The sequence below is a fragment of the Bufo gargarizans genome, chromosome 5 (assembly GCF_014858855.1).
Source record: "Bufo gargarizans isolate SCDJY-AF-19 chromosome 5, ASM1485885v1, whole genome shotgun sequence".
Lineage (NCBI taxonomy): Eukaryota > Metazoa > Chordata > Amphibia > Anura > Bufonidae > Bufo > Bufo gargarizans.
Window position 1 is genome coordinate 97,137,745 of NC_058084.1, and position 13,193 is coordinate 97,150,937.

The 13,193-nt window shown below is 46.5% G+C and overlaps 1 protein-coding gene across 4 annotated transcripts in view; it reads left to right on the top strand.

Annotated features, from left to right (window-relative positions):
• The first annotated feature begins 794 nt into the window (after positions 1-794).
• The window catches only part of RB1CC1 (RB1 inducible coiled-coil 1), a 140,815-nt gene continuing 128,416 nt past the window's right edge, over positions 795-13,193 (top strand). For 2 of the 4 annotated variants that reach the window (XM_044292711.1, XM_044292715.1), the window contains exon 1: positions 795-913. The gene's annotated coding sequence lies outside the window, so the exon portion shown is untranslated. Of the gene's footprint in view, positions 914-3,793; positions 4,017-13,193 lie in introns of all 4 variants that reach the window. The other 2 variants (XM_044292714.1, XM_044292713.1) reach the window with 2 other exon arrangements.

Genomic DNA, 13,193 nt, shown 5'->3' on the forward strand with positions numbered 1-13,193 from the left:
TTCCAAGTGGAATGTTGTGCTGTCAAGTATAGAGAGAGGTTTTGTAGGATTACATGTACGGGTTCAGCTCTGAACCCGGACAAACCCTTTAAAAGCAGAAAAATTGAAATTTTGAAAAAATTGCTAATTTTTCAAAATTTCTGGTAAATTTGGGATTTTTTATAAATAAAAGTTAAATATATATTGACTCATTTACTACCACTGTCATGATGTACAATGTGTCACGAGAAAAGTCTCAGAACGGCTTGGATTTCATAATTTTTTTAACACAAAGTGATCTGCAAAAAAATGGCCTGGTCAAGAAGGTGAAACCTGGCTCAGGGTAGAAGGGGTTAAGCGGTGGCAACATCACGGTTTTGTTTTTCCAATGGACTGTGGAAGGCGCCACCGGCACCCGTCCGCTGTTACCAGGCGGCTGACCTATTCCCTAGAACAAAAGCAGTTTGCTGTGTTGTAACTGGGACTCACCAGCACCCAGACCGGGCACCCAGGTCCAAATGGGAGATTTCTCCCTACTACATGCTATCCATGTACCCTATTACAGCACAAGGACAGCCAATTCCCATGAGGTCCCTGTGACGCCCTGGTCCTCACAGCAGACTACAGTCTCATGTACCAGGCACCTCATGGAACCACCACCAGCACCCACATCAGTCACCCTGCCCTGCCATGGCAGCACACAGCACCTCATCCAACACTCTCACTCCGTGACGTCACGGCCTGACTGACAATCCAGCGCGCCGTCCCTCCCCTATCCCAAGTTCCCCTGTGACTCTCCCAAACACCGCGAGACTTGGCCTTATTCTCGCGATGCTAGAGCGGCCACCGGAAAAAAGCAGCCTGAGCGATGCTGAGTCGTCAACAACAACAATAACAAGGAGATCTTCCTGAGTGGCGGCCGCACTGTGCCCGGGTATGAGGGGGTGACGGCTGGTGGGTGGGCTGGTGGGGCGCCGGAGAGCCCCCATATGGCAAGCCCCTTTGTTGTGGTGTACATGTAGATGAGACAGCCAGCTGACAACTCCTCCCCCGGCCTGACACCCGGGCCCTGTCAGATGCTTCTCATTAATCCACCCTCAGCTGTAAACATGTCAGTGCCGAGTACATGTGTATACAGGAGGGGGCAGCGTCACCCCCAGCACGGAGACAGCTGCCCCCGGTGACACCTCCTGTCACTGCATGGTGTCCCACAGCCTGACCCCACACTACAGGTGTCCACATGGAGGTACATGTACACACAGAGGTACATGTATATACACAGAGCCAGTGTGAGCCTGTACACACGAAGGTACATGTATATACACACAGAGGTACATGTATATACAGAGGTACATATACACGCGCAGAGGTATATATATATATATACACACACACACACACACACACACACACAGAGGTACATGTATACACACAGGTACATATACACACGCAGAGGTACACACATATATATATATATATATATATATATATATATATACACATACACGCAGAGGTACATATATACACAGAGCCAGTGTGAGCCTGTACACACGAAGGTACATGTATATACACAGAGGTACATGTATATACACAGAGGTACATATACACGCGCAGAGGTATATATATATATATATATATATATATATACACACAGGTACATATACACACGCAGAGGTACATATATATATATATATACACACACACACAGGTACATATATACATAGAGGTATGTATATATACACACACAGAGGTGTGTGTATATATATATATATATATATATACACACACAGAGGTGTATATATATATATATATATATATACACATATATACATAGAGGTGTATATATGTACACACAGAAGTACACACATATATATATACATAGAGGTACATATATATACACACACACACACGTAGATACACATAGGTACACATACACACATAAGTACATATACACACATATAGTTACATATATACACATATAGAGGTACACATGTAGGTACATATATACACATATAGAGGTCCACTTAGGTACATATATATACACACATATAAATATACATATATACACACATAAGTACATATACACACACATAAGTACATATACACACAGGGGTATATATATATATATATATTTATACATACACATATGGGTACATATTTATACATATAGAGGTACATACACACATACAGGTACCTACTTTATTACTGATGTTGGCATGTGTGAAGAGGGGCACTGATGGTGTGCAGGTTGGGATGGTGCCCCCACCCGGTGCAGGGAATCATCCATTACTGGCTCAGCCCGTGGCGCTGATATCAGATACGCTGTGTCTGCTGATGAAGCAATGGCTTCCAGTACACGGGGCCCTTTCCCATCTGTCAGACACAGAGAGCCTATAGTAGCTCTTCTGGGTATTCGCCCTGGTCCTGTGGTAGCGGTGACCACGGCCCCTGTATCTGTAGTGACGTTCCAGTAATGACAGGTGTCACCACATGTCCGTCCCCTGAGTCTACGAGCCTGAGCCTGCTCTGCCTAGAGAATGAAGGGCCCGTACCTGCTCACTGGGGCTACGCTCTGGGGGTCCTGTCCCTGCTGCTTCTGGGCTCCAGTGTCCCCTCCATCGTCACGTGCACAGCTCAGTGGGGACACGTCCCCTATCCTATAAGATACCATACAGCAGCACAAAGCTCTTGTCGGGATTTCTCTGCTTCATGTCCCCAAGAGGCGCGTGGCCGGAGCACCGGGGAAGAGGCAGGACCCTTTCTTTTTTAGGCAGAGCAAATCAACCTCTTTAATTGTGTTCTTTTCACCACATGCTTGTCTGTGTCCTGTGCCGGACCGTGTTACATCCTCCATAGTGCCGGCATGCTCCCTGGTCACATGACATAGTCACATCTCCCAGCTTAGAGCTCATGGACACAAACACATTTTTTTCCGTGTCCGTTTTTTTGCTGCCCATATGCAGAATCATTCCCATTTTGCTGCCCATATGCAGTGTGCATTCTGTGTCCGTATATCTGCATGGCCATGTCCTATTACCTATTATTGTCCTCATTACAGACAAGGATAGGACTCGGTGCTTAAGCCCTTAGGCTGCATTAAAGGGGTTATTCAAGCCTGAAATACCCCCCCCCCCCCCCCCAATGCCTGGGCCCCTCATACAGAGAATAATTTCCTGGTCGCCGACGCCTGTGTCCTTCCACATCCCTCCACGACCATCTCTGCATCTCCCTGGAGGGGAGGGCAGCCAATAGCAGGCCACAATGGTGACCTGCCCCCCTTGCGTCATGTGTGACGCCCCTCAGCCCCGCTGATCAGCTGTTCTGCAGTAGACCCTCTCATTGTGTGTAGAGAAGGCAGCTGGTCAGTGTAGCGCTGCTCCCATTGCGGTGAGGCAGGCTATACATATAAGAGAGGACCGGAAAACCCTTTAAGGGTCCATTCACACGTCCGTATGTGTTTTGCAAAACACGGACACCGGCAATGTGCGTTCCGCATTTGGAGGACTGCACATCACCGGCACTCTTATAGAAAATGCCTTTTCTTGTCCGCAATTGCGGACAAGACTAGGACACGTTCTATTTTTTTGCGGAACGGAAGTGCGGATGCGGACAGCACATTCCGGCCCTATTGCAAATGAATGGGTCCGCACCTGGTCCGCAAAATTGCCTGACGAATGCGGACCCATTTTGCGGACGTGTGAATGGACCCTAACAGATCAATTTTCGTCACTCAACAGAATTAATAAGCTAACTTACTATATCCAGGAAACCCCTCTACAAATGACAGAACCGTTTACTTACTTCTGTTTCTCAGTGCAGCTTTGGGGACTCTTCGAGGAAGAGATTCTGGGGACCGGGGGACTACTGTATGACGTCACTCGCACACAGTGAACTGTAATGATGGGGAGGAATAGCGGTGACTGCACCATTACGGCTTGTGGCAGTGCCAAGCACACCTAGAACTGACAAAGGATTCGGAAGTCATTCTGAAGAACTCCCTAATCTTAAAAGGCATAGCCATAGCCACAGGATAGGTGGTAAGTGTCTGATTGGCAGCGGTCCAGGCATTGAATCCCTTGGCAATCACAAGAACGGGTGCCTAGTGTTCTCCTGTGTGAATGGGGCAGTTGAGACACATGTGAGCGGTCTTTCCAGTCAACTCTGGCGCTGCTGGGGATATCCGAGTCCAACCACTGCGCCTTCTCTGGCAGATCCACAGAGGTGACTGAGGCCGCCCCTGTCAGGTCCCCTGCGTTACTCTATATGAGAGAAGCATAAGATAGAGGGGGGAGACCCTCTGCTTTGTTTTTTGCGTAAAATGCTGTTTGACTGCAGCCAGAGAAAACCTCGGAGTCATGCCCGCCCTGCTCCTGGAGGATGATTGACAGCCTTCCCGGCAAGGCTGTGTATATAAGGAAAACTGTCAATCATCCTGTGTGGGCGGGGCAAGCAGGACTCCCAGGCTTTGGCCTCATGCACACGACCGTTGTGTGTTTTGTGGTCCACAAATTTCGGATCCGCAAAACATGCATGGCGTCCGTGAACTGAACGGAGTGTTGTCCGCATCTTTTGCGGCCCCATTGAAGTGAATGGGTCCGCATCGAGCCGCAAAAACTGCAGCTCAGATGCGGACCAAAACAACGGTCATGTGCATGAGGCCTTTCTCTGTGAGTCCTGGCAGCAGTCAAACTGCATTTTACACAGAAATGCTGAATAAAATTAAAGGGGCTGTAAGTGGCATTGATCATGTAGATATAGATAAAGTTAAAGTATAACTGTCGTATATATATATATATATATTTTTTTGTATTGGCTTGTGTTGATTAATATCTCCTTGGTGGCCCTATTTCAACTTTTCACTGTGTATTCAATTAACCCTTAACCCTTTACCTGTGCTTAAAATAGGGTTGCTAGGCATGGTCCGTCGCCAGGTCCTCCCCAGCAGCTGATAACAGTGCCAGGGCTGTGTGCACTTCTCCCTGTCCCTGCGCTTGGCAGACGCTCCCTCACTCAGCAGAGCTGGAGAATGCAGAGTGGAAGCAGCGCAGAGCAGGGAAGGGAGATCTGCCGTCTGCTCGGTGTATAAATGAAAGCAACATGTGGTAAGAGGACCCCCTTGTGCTGCAGGAGATTAACCCTTTAGTGGGAGGGCTGTGGTTACTGACACTTTTGGGGTGCTATTGTTACTGGCTAGTGAGGGCAGGCGGGATTAGCCTCAGGGTGAGGGCAGTGGCGGCCATCTTAACTGATTAGTGAAATTGCAGTTTTATGCAGACTGGTTGCTAAGGGCTGAATCTTATTAAATATGGGGTGAGTCAGTCTAATAGTAACTGATTCTGGAATATCATGTTATTAGTAACTACATATATGAAAATTGAAATTAGGGTCTAAATGTGACAGTTATCCTTTAATACAAGTCACTTACTAATGTATTGTTATCATACATATTCCTTCCTTTGCTGTCTGGATTCATTTTCCCATCACATTATACGCTGCTTATTTCCATGGTTACAGACCACCCTGCCATCCATCAGCGGTGATAGTGCTTGCACACTATAGGAAAAAGCACTGTCCTATGTGCGCTCCCACGGTCCCGGCCACCAGAGAGGCTGACAATTTCTCCTATATTGTGCAAGCACGACCACCACTGAGGGATTGCAGGGTGGCCTGTAACCATGGAAACGAGCAGTGTATAATGTGATGGAAAAATGAATCAAGCCAGTAAAGGAGGCAATATGGACAATCACAATACATTAGTAAGTGTCTTGTAACTTTCTCTACATGATAAATGCCACTTACTGAAGTGAGACAGCCCCTTTAAGGAAAAAGGGGAAAAGTGTCTCCTCCTCTGGTACTATAGAAGACCTGATGTATCCTCTTTCACAATATGGAAGGCTCTTCTGGGAGCAGCTCACCCTGGAAAAGTACAGAATGAAGAAAGCCATGAACATGCGTGGTCCCCTCTTTATGCAGAAACCCCTCTATCATCATGTAGGGTAGGGGCCCTGAAACATAACCATGTGCTTGGTTTCACGCAGGTAAGGTTTTCTGTGCACTGTGGATGGCGCACCGGGCTTTCCCTGCATCATCGCTACCAGTTCTGAAACGTCAGGGACTATTCATCATCACCCAGGAAGCCTGAGGCCTTACTGGTGTTACTGGCGAAGCGATGATGCACCTAAGGGGCGGCCCTGTCCACAGGACACCAAAAACCTGACTTCCATAAAAATTAAAAGCAGTTCTCAGGATTTGCGGACTGGATTTTCACAAGAAAAGTATGGCCGTGTTTCTGGACCCCACCCTACAAGGGGGTATTGAAACTGATTTTGGAGGTGACGGACTTCCTTTAAAATATGCAGGAAAGAAAACACGTCCAACAGGTTCCTATGTGGGTCAGTTCAAGTGTTTTCATGAGCGTGTTATTTCCTTTGCAGTAAAATATTTAGGTAAATTTGTTGTTTGAGAAGGAACATTTAGCTATTGAGGGGGTCATTTACTATCCAGAAATACATCTATATTAGGCGTATTTCTGACGCAGATTGCGGCACAGAGGTTATTTGCGACTTTTTCCCACCAGGTCTAAAAAAGTGGTCATGGCGTAGAAGGGGACGGGACGGAGTTATCCAAACCTGAAATACCCACTCACAATGCCCAAACCCCTCATACAGAGAATACTTTCCTGGTCGCCGACACCTATGTCCTTCTGGATCCCTCCACGGCCATTGCTGCATTTCCCCGGCGTGCAGATAACATCCATGGACCGAGGGGTGCAGCCAATAGCAGGCTGCGACGGTGGCCTACATTTAGACTGGTGCAGGAGACGCCAAAGTTATGTAGAGGCTGGCGCCTTTACATAACTTTAGCGGATCCACCACCATCTATAGGGGATATTAAGACTGGCATCTAAAACACCAGTTTTAATAGATGACCCCCTGAGTTTTCATCTGATCTGGGCTAAGTCTTTGTAGCCAGAGACTACTGCTCAGTGTAAGGCCTCATGCACAGGACCGTATGTATTCTGTGGTCCACAAAAACGGATCCGCAAAAAATACGGATGACGTCCGTGTGCATTCTGTATTTTGCGGAACGGAACAGCTGGCCCCTAATAGAAAAGTACGTAATGCGGACAATAATACAACATGTTCTATTTTTTTGCAGCACTGAAATACGGAAACGGAATGCGGACCCATTGGAATAAATGGTTCAGTATATGGTCCGCAAAAAAAATACGGTACTCCAGAAATATAATTTTTATAATATACTAATTAGCCTCTAGGTGCAGAGGGGGTGTTGCCCCTGCTCTTAGAGGATCCGTTCTCCCACCTCTGGCCACGCCCTGCTACACTAAATTGACAGGGCCAGGCAGTGTTGTTCTCCTACTGCTGGCCCTGTCTGCCGTGTAAATCTCGCGCCAGCGTCGTCCTGTTCGGTATTCGGTGCAGGCGCAGTGAGTGAAGGGCGCTCGCCGGGCGGCCGGCTTCCTCCTGCTCTGAATACTGAACATAGTAACATAGTAGTAACATAGTACATAAGGCCGAAAAAAGACATTTGTCCATCCAGTTCGGCCTGTTATCCTGCAAGTTGATCCAGAGGAAGGCAAAAAAAAAAACTGTGAGGTAGAAGCCAATTTTCTCCACTTTAGGGGACTATAAACTTCCTTCCCGACTCCAATCAGGCATCAGAATAACTCCCTGGATCAACGACCCCTCTCTAGTAGCTATAGCCTGTAATATTATTACGCTCCAGAAATACATCCAGGCCCCTCTTGAATTCCTTTATTGTACTCACCATCACCACCTCCTCAGGCAGAGGCTTCCATAGTCTCACTGCTCTTACTGTAAAGAATCCTCTTCTATGTTTGTGTACAAACCTTCTTTCCTCCAGGCGCAGAGGATGTCCCCTCGTCACAGTCACAGTCCTGGGGATAAATAGCTGATGGGATAGATCTCTGTACTGACCCCTGATATATTTATACATATTAATTAGATCTCCCCTCAGTCGTCTTTTTTCTAAAGTGAATAACCCTAATTCTGATAATCTTTCAGGGTACTGTAGTTGCCCCATTCCAGTTCCGGTGTGAGATTTCCCCAGCGCACAGGGACAGCAGTTGGAGGTGAAGGCTGCCTGGCCCTGTTAATCTAGTGTAGCATGGCGTGGCCAGAGGTGGGAGAACGGATCCTCTAGGAGCAGGAACAACGCCCCCCTGCACCTAGAGGCTAATTAGCATATTATAAAAGTTATATTTCTGGAGTAACGGGGGCACAGATAAAAGTAGGGATAGATTAGTTAGGTTTAGCTGACATTAGCACATCGCTAATGTCAGCTAGTTTAATAGGGTTAATTCTGGTGACAGAAATCCTTTAATAGTCTTTGTTATTCACAAACATGCCTGATCTTATAGGGACCCTCTGTACTGGCATACGGTGGGGACCCCTCTGCACAGGGATTGTCTTCTTGAGACTACCCCTTTAAAGAGGACCTTTCGGCTCTCTGAATATGTCTGCTTTAACTTGTATCGCCCATAAAATAACATTTCTGGAACGTTTTTTTCCGACTGCATTGTGCCATTCCCCTGTTATTCCACCTGAAAATTTAGAAGGAAGTTGACAACTGGGTGTTACCATTTCCTTTGTCAAAGGGGTGTGTCCCTACACAGTCTGGCACTGTCAACACTGATTGGACAATGTTAGCTTGTGTAGGAACATTCCCCCAACTGGTAAAAACCCAGTTGTCATTTAAAGGGAACCGGTCACCAGGAAAGTCAGTGTTATACCAGGCACAAAAACCGGTCTTGGATTTGCCCATTTTATGACGAGGCGTGTTTCTTGTCATAAATGAGGTGCACCTCTGGCAGTCCATGCGCCTGCTGTATAAACTACTCCAGCCCCTGACTGGAGTAGTCTTCACATTTACGCCCTGGCCATGACCTCTGCCCTCACCATTCCCAAGTGGGAAGGACAGCGTAAAAACACCAGTGTGACCAAATAAAAGCTCTACAAGACAGATATGGGCTGTGCGACTCACGCCACAAGCTGGTGTACAAACGTTCTTAAATGACCCCCAATGTCTTGTAGAGCTAGCTGAGATGAACTTAATGATGCCTTTTACATAGTGATTCTTGCTGTATTCTGGAGAAAAAAAGTGCTTTCATTCCATATGCAAATGAGCAGTTCCCTTCACTGAGGGCGTGTCCACGCCACTGTGTGCACGCTTGCTCCTCCTGCTTTCTCTGGTAGCCCCTCCCTCTCCTTGGTTGACGGGGTGAAGCGACATGACGATGTAGGAGCCTAGCCCCATCAATCACGAAGCAGATGGAGAGGCTGGCAGAGTTTATCTGGGATTTACATATGGATGGCCCAGGATTTCAGATCAGCAGTGATCCGAGTCTCATTAATCCCACCGATCAGCTGTTTGAGGAAGCTGCTGCGCCCACTGAAACTCTGCAGACTCCTCGCAGCTCACAAAGCACAGCGCCGTGCGTTGTATAGTGGCTGTGCTTGGTATTGCTTCTCAGTCCCGTTCAGTTTAATGAGGCTGAGCTGTGACCGATGAACGCGTCATCACATGGCTTAGGAAAAGGTCTAAGTTCTCATAGACTGCCCCAGCCTTTTCGAACCGCCAATCAGCTGGGCTCCAGGGAGTCGGGCCCCTGTCAATCTGATATTGATGTTCTATACCGGAATGGGTGAATCCTGGAAAACCCCTTTAACTGCTCATTTGCATATGGAGTACTTGGAGTATGTTTTTCTCCAGAATGAAGTGACAAATCGCTAATGGAAATGTATCATTGCATGCTGCTGAGCTAGCCCTACAAGATATTGGGGGAGATTTATCAAAAGTGGTGCAAAGGAAACCTAGCTTAGTTGCCCATTGCAACCAAGCAGATTCCACCTTTCATTTTCAAAAGGAGCTGTGAAAAATGAAAGGTGGAATCTGGTTGCTATGGGCAACTAAGCCAGTTCTACTTTACACCAGTTTGATAAATGACCCCAATGTGTCCGGTTTATACTATATCTCCTGCTGACAGACTCCTTTTAATTCATAAACTTATCAGAGGAATAAAAGAGGAATGGCACTGAACTGCGCTCGCAGAAAAGATGCTTCATAATTGTCATTTAGAATTTACTAAAATAGACATTCTCACCTTTAAACACTGTTTTTGAGTATCTATGCAGTGGCCCTTTCGCGGGGGTCGATAGAGCGGGCAGTGATTGGGGATGAGCATTTTACACGCAGCAGTGATCATTAGTACGATCATTCTTCCCCATAAAATGTCCTTGTTTGTTGTCACCACATCTCTCTTTACACAGGACAATGTGCGCTGCCGACCAAGGATTTTATGGGCCACATTACAGATGGGATCCACCCGACTAATGAACGTTCCTTGGTTATCTGACGATCAGCGTCACCTTTAGGTTCCATTCACACAACCGTATTTTTGCTCAGCAGCTGATCCGCCTTTTCTGCAGATCGGTTGCCGACTCATTCATGTCAATGGGGCTTCAAAAAATGCAGACAGCACACCGTCCCCATCCGCATGTCCGTCCCTCAGCCCCGCAAAAAAAATAGAACATGTCCTATTTTGCGGACTAGAATAGGCATTGTTACAATGGGTCCTCAAAAAAAACGGATGCAACACGGTCATGTGAATGCACCTTTACACTGCACAATTATTGGGATGCAAATAAAAAAAAAACAATAATGCGAAACAGCCCGCTCAGCGCGATATCCAGCATCATGAACCACTTTCCCAACTTTAAGACTGCGCGCGGCAGGAAACTTTGAATCACCAATGGATCCAAGCTGTCACAGACATATCCAAAATTCCATCGTGATTTTATCAAGATGTGTCCTGGAGGAGAATTTTGTATATGTTTTGTTTTTGCAATTATTGTTTTTTGATCCGCGGCCCGTGTAAAAGCGCCGTTATTCCGCACCTGTACTAATCTTTTGCAGTCCATCGTGATCCACAGCCACATTACTAGCTCTGCAGAGCTCAGAGCTCCCAGTTTCCCTGTGTCTTTAGCAGTTAGACCGCGCTTGTTAAGCTTCTTTCACATTAGTGTTTTTTGCGGATCCGTCATGGATTTGCAAAAACACTTTTGTTACCATAATAAAACCGCATGCATCCGTCATGAACGGATCCGGTTGTATTATGTCTTCTATAGCCATGATGGATCCGTTTTCTATTGTGTCAGAGAAAACGGATCCGCACCACTTTGCGGACATAAAAACGGATCCGCACCACTTTGCAGCGTTATTCTGTCCGCGATGGGAACGCAACCAAACGGAACGTGCATTCCGTTTCGTTCCATTCAGTTTTGTCCCCATTGACAATGAATCCGGAGATCCTATGGCGGATCTCAATAGCGAAATTGAAAACACTAGTGTGAAAGTAGCCTTAGTGCTCATGCACACGGCCGTTGTTTTGGTCCGCATCCGAGCCGCCGAGTTTTGGCGGCTCTGATGTGGACCTATTCACTTCAATGGGGCCGCAAAAGATGCGGACAGCACTCTGTATGCTTTCCGCATCCGTTGCTCCATTCCATGGTCCGCAAATAAAAATATAACCTGTCCTATTCTTGTCCGCGTTTGGCGGACAAGAATAGGGAGTTATATTAATGGTTGTCCGTGCCGTTCTGCAAATTGCGGACCGCAAAACGCACAATGGTCGTGTGCATGAGGCCTTACTGTGATGTCCATTCTGGAAAGTACAGTTGAAACTCAAAAAATTTAAATATCGTGCAAAAGTTTATTTATTTCAGCAATGCAACTTAAAATTTTAATTTTGTGAAAAGGTTCAATATTCCAGGCTCAAAGTGTCACACTCCATACCCCCTGAGCAAAGGGTACCCGAGATTGGGACTTTGGGGTCATTTGTAAGCCATGATCATCCAAATTAGAACAAATAAAGGCTTGAAATATCTCGCTTTGCATGTAATGAGTCTATCTCGTATGTTAGTTTCACCTTTTAAGCTGCATTACTGAAATAAATGAACTTTGCACAATATTAAAAAATTTCGAGTTTCACCTGTAGTAAAATCAGATGTAGGAAAAACTCTCCTGTAGTGAGGCAGCATGAAGCTTTAACTGGTAGGAGCTCAGCCTCCAGTAGCAACCAGCAGGGGCCTAAGGCCCCTTTCACGCGGGCGATTTTCCTGTGCGGGTGCAATGCGTTAGGTGAACGCACTGAATCCTGACCCATCCATTTCAATGGATCTGTGTACATGACTTTTCACGCATCAGTTTTGCGTTGCGTGAGAAACGCACCATGTTCTATATTCTGCGTTTTTCACGCAGCCCTGGCCCCATAGAAGTGAATGGGGCTTCAGTGAAAAACACATTGCATCTGGAAGCAATTGCGGATGCAATGACTTTTTCACTGATGGTTGTCTAGGAGATGTCGTTTGTAAACCTTCAGTTTTTATCAGGCGCGTGAAAAACGCATTGCACCCTGCGCCATATGGAAATGGTGGTCTGCTCAGCGACCCCTCTATTATGTTTTACAAGTGCCTAGAGGCGTCCTGCTTCCTCCTATGTATACGGTACAAGGACGGACACCTCAGTCTTCAAATTTACTAGGTTCAGGTGGAGATTTACTAATCCGTCTGCTCCAAAATTTTGGCGCTATTCTGGTGTAAAAATCAGTCTCAAAGTGCGCCACCCAATAGTTGGTATAGGTTCAGAGAAAAGTGCCTATCCCTGCAGCAGATTTCTCATCCGGCCTGAGTCCCAATATGGTGCAGGTCCAGTCAGCCGGTCTCCCACCATCTTTGTGATTAGTACATCTGGGCCTCTGTCTCTAATTTAGAAGAGCATTTATTTTGGGCTTCATGTGCTCTCTAAAGTGACTTTGGCCGTCCTGTGTGGCCAGATGCTGCATCTCCTGTCAGCACTTGCTTGTTCTGCTTGTTTTTTTGTACTTTGACCACTTTTTATGAATGTGGTACATACTGATGACTGACGCGCAGTTATTTATACCAAAATCATGAAAAAGAGGGTGTTAGTTGACGTTACAATTGAGATCTATGTAAGGTATGGGCAGCACGGTGGCTCATGGGTTAGCGCTGTTGCCGATCACAACTACATCCAGCTCCATAGATTTACCTGTGTAGATTTGTATAAGCATTGGCAGGTGCATGGACGATGGAGCGAAACTCGGTTGCCTGTGTAAGACTTTTAGGTCATCGCGGTGACTGTGATGACTTGGCTAG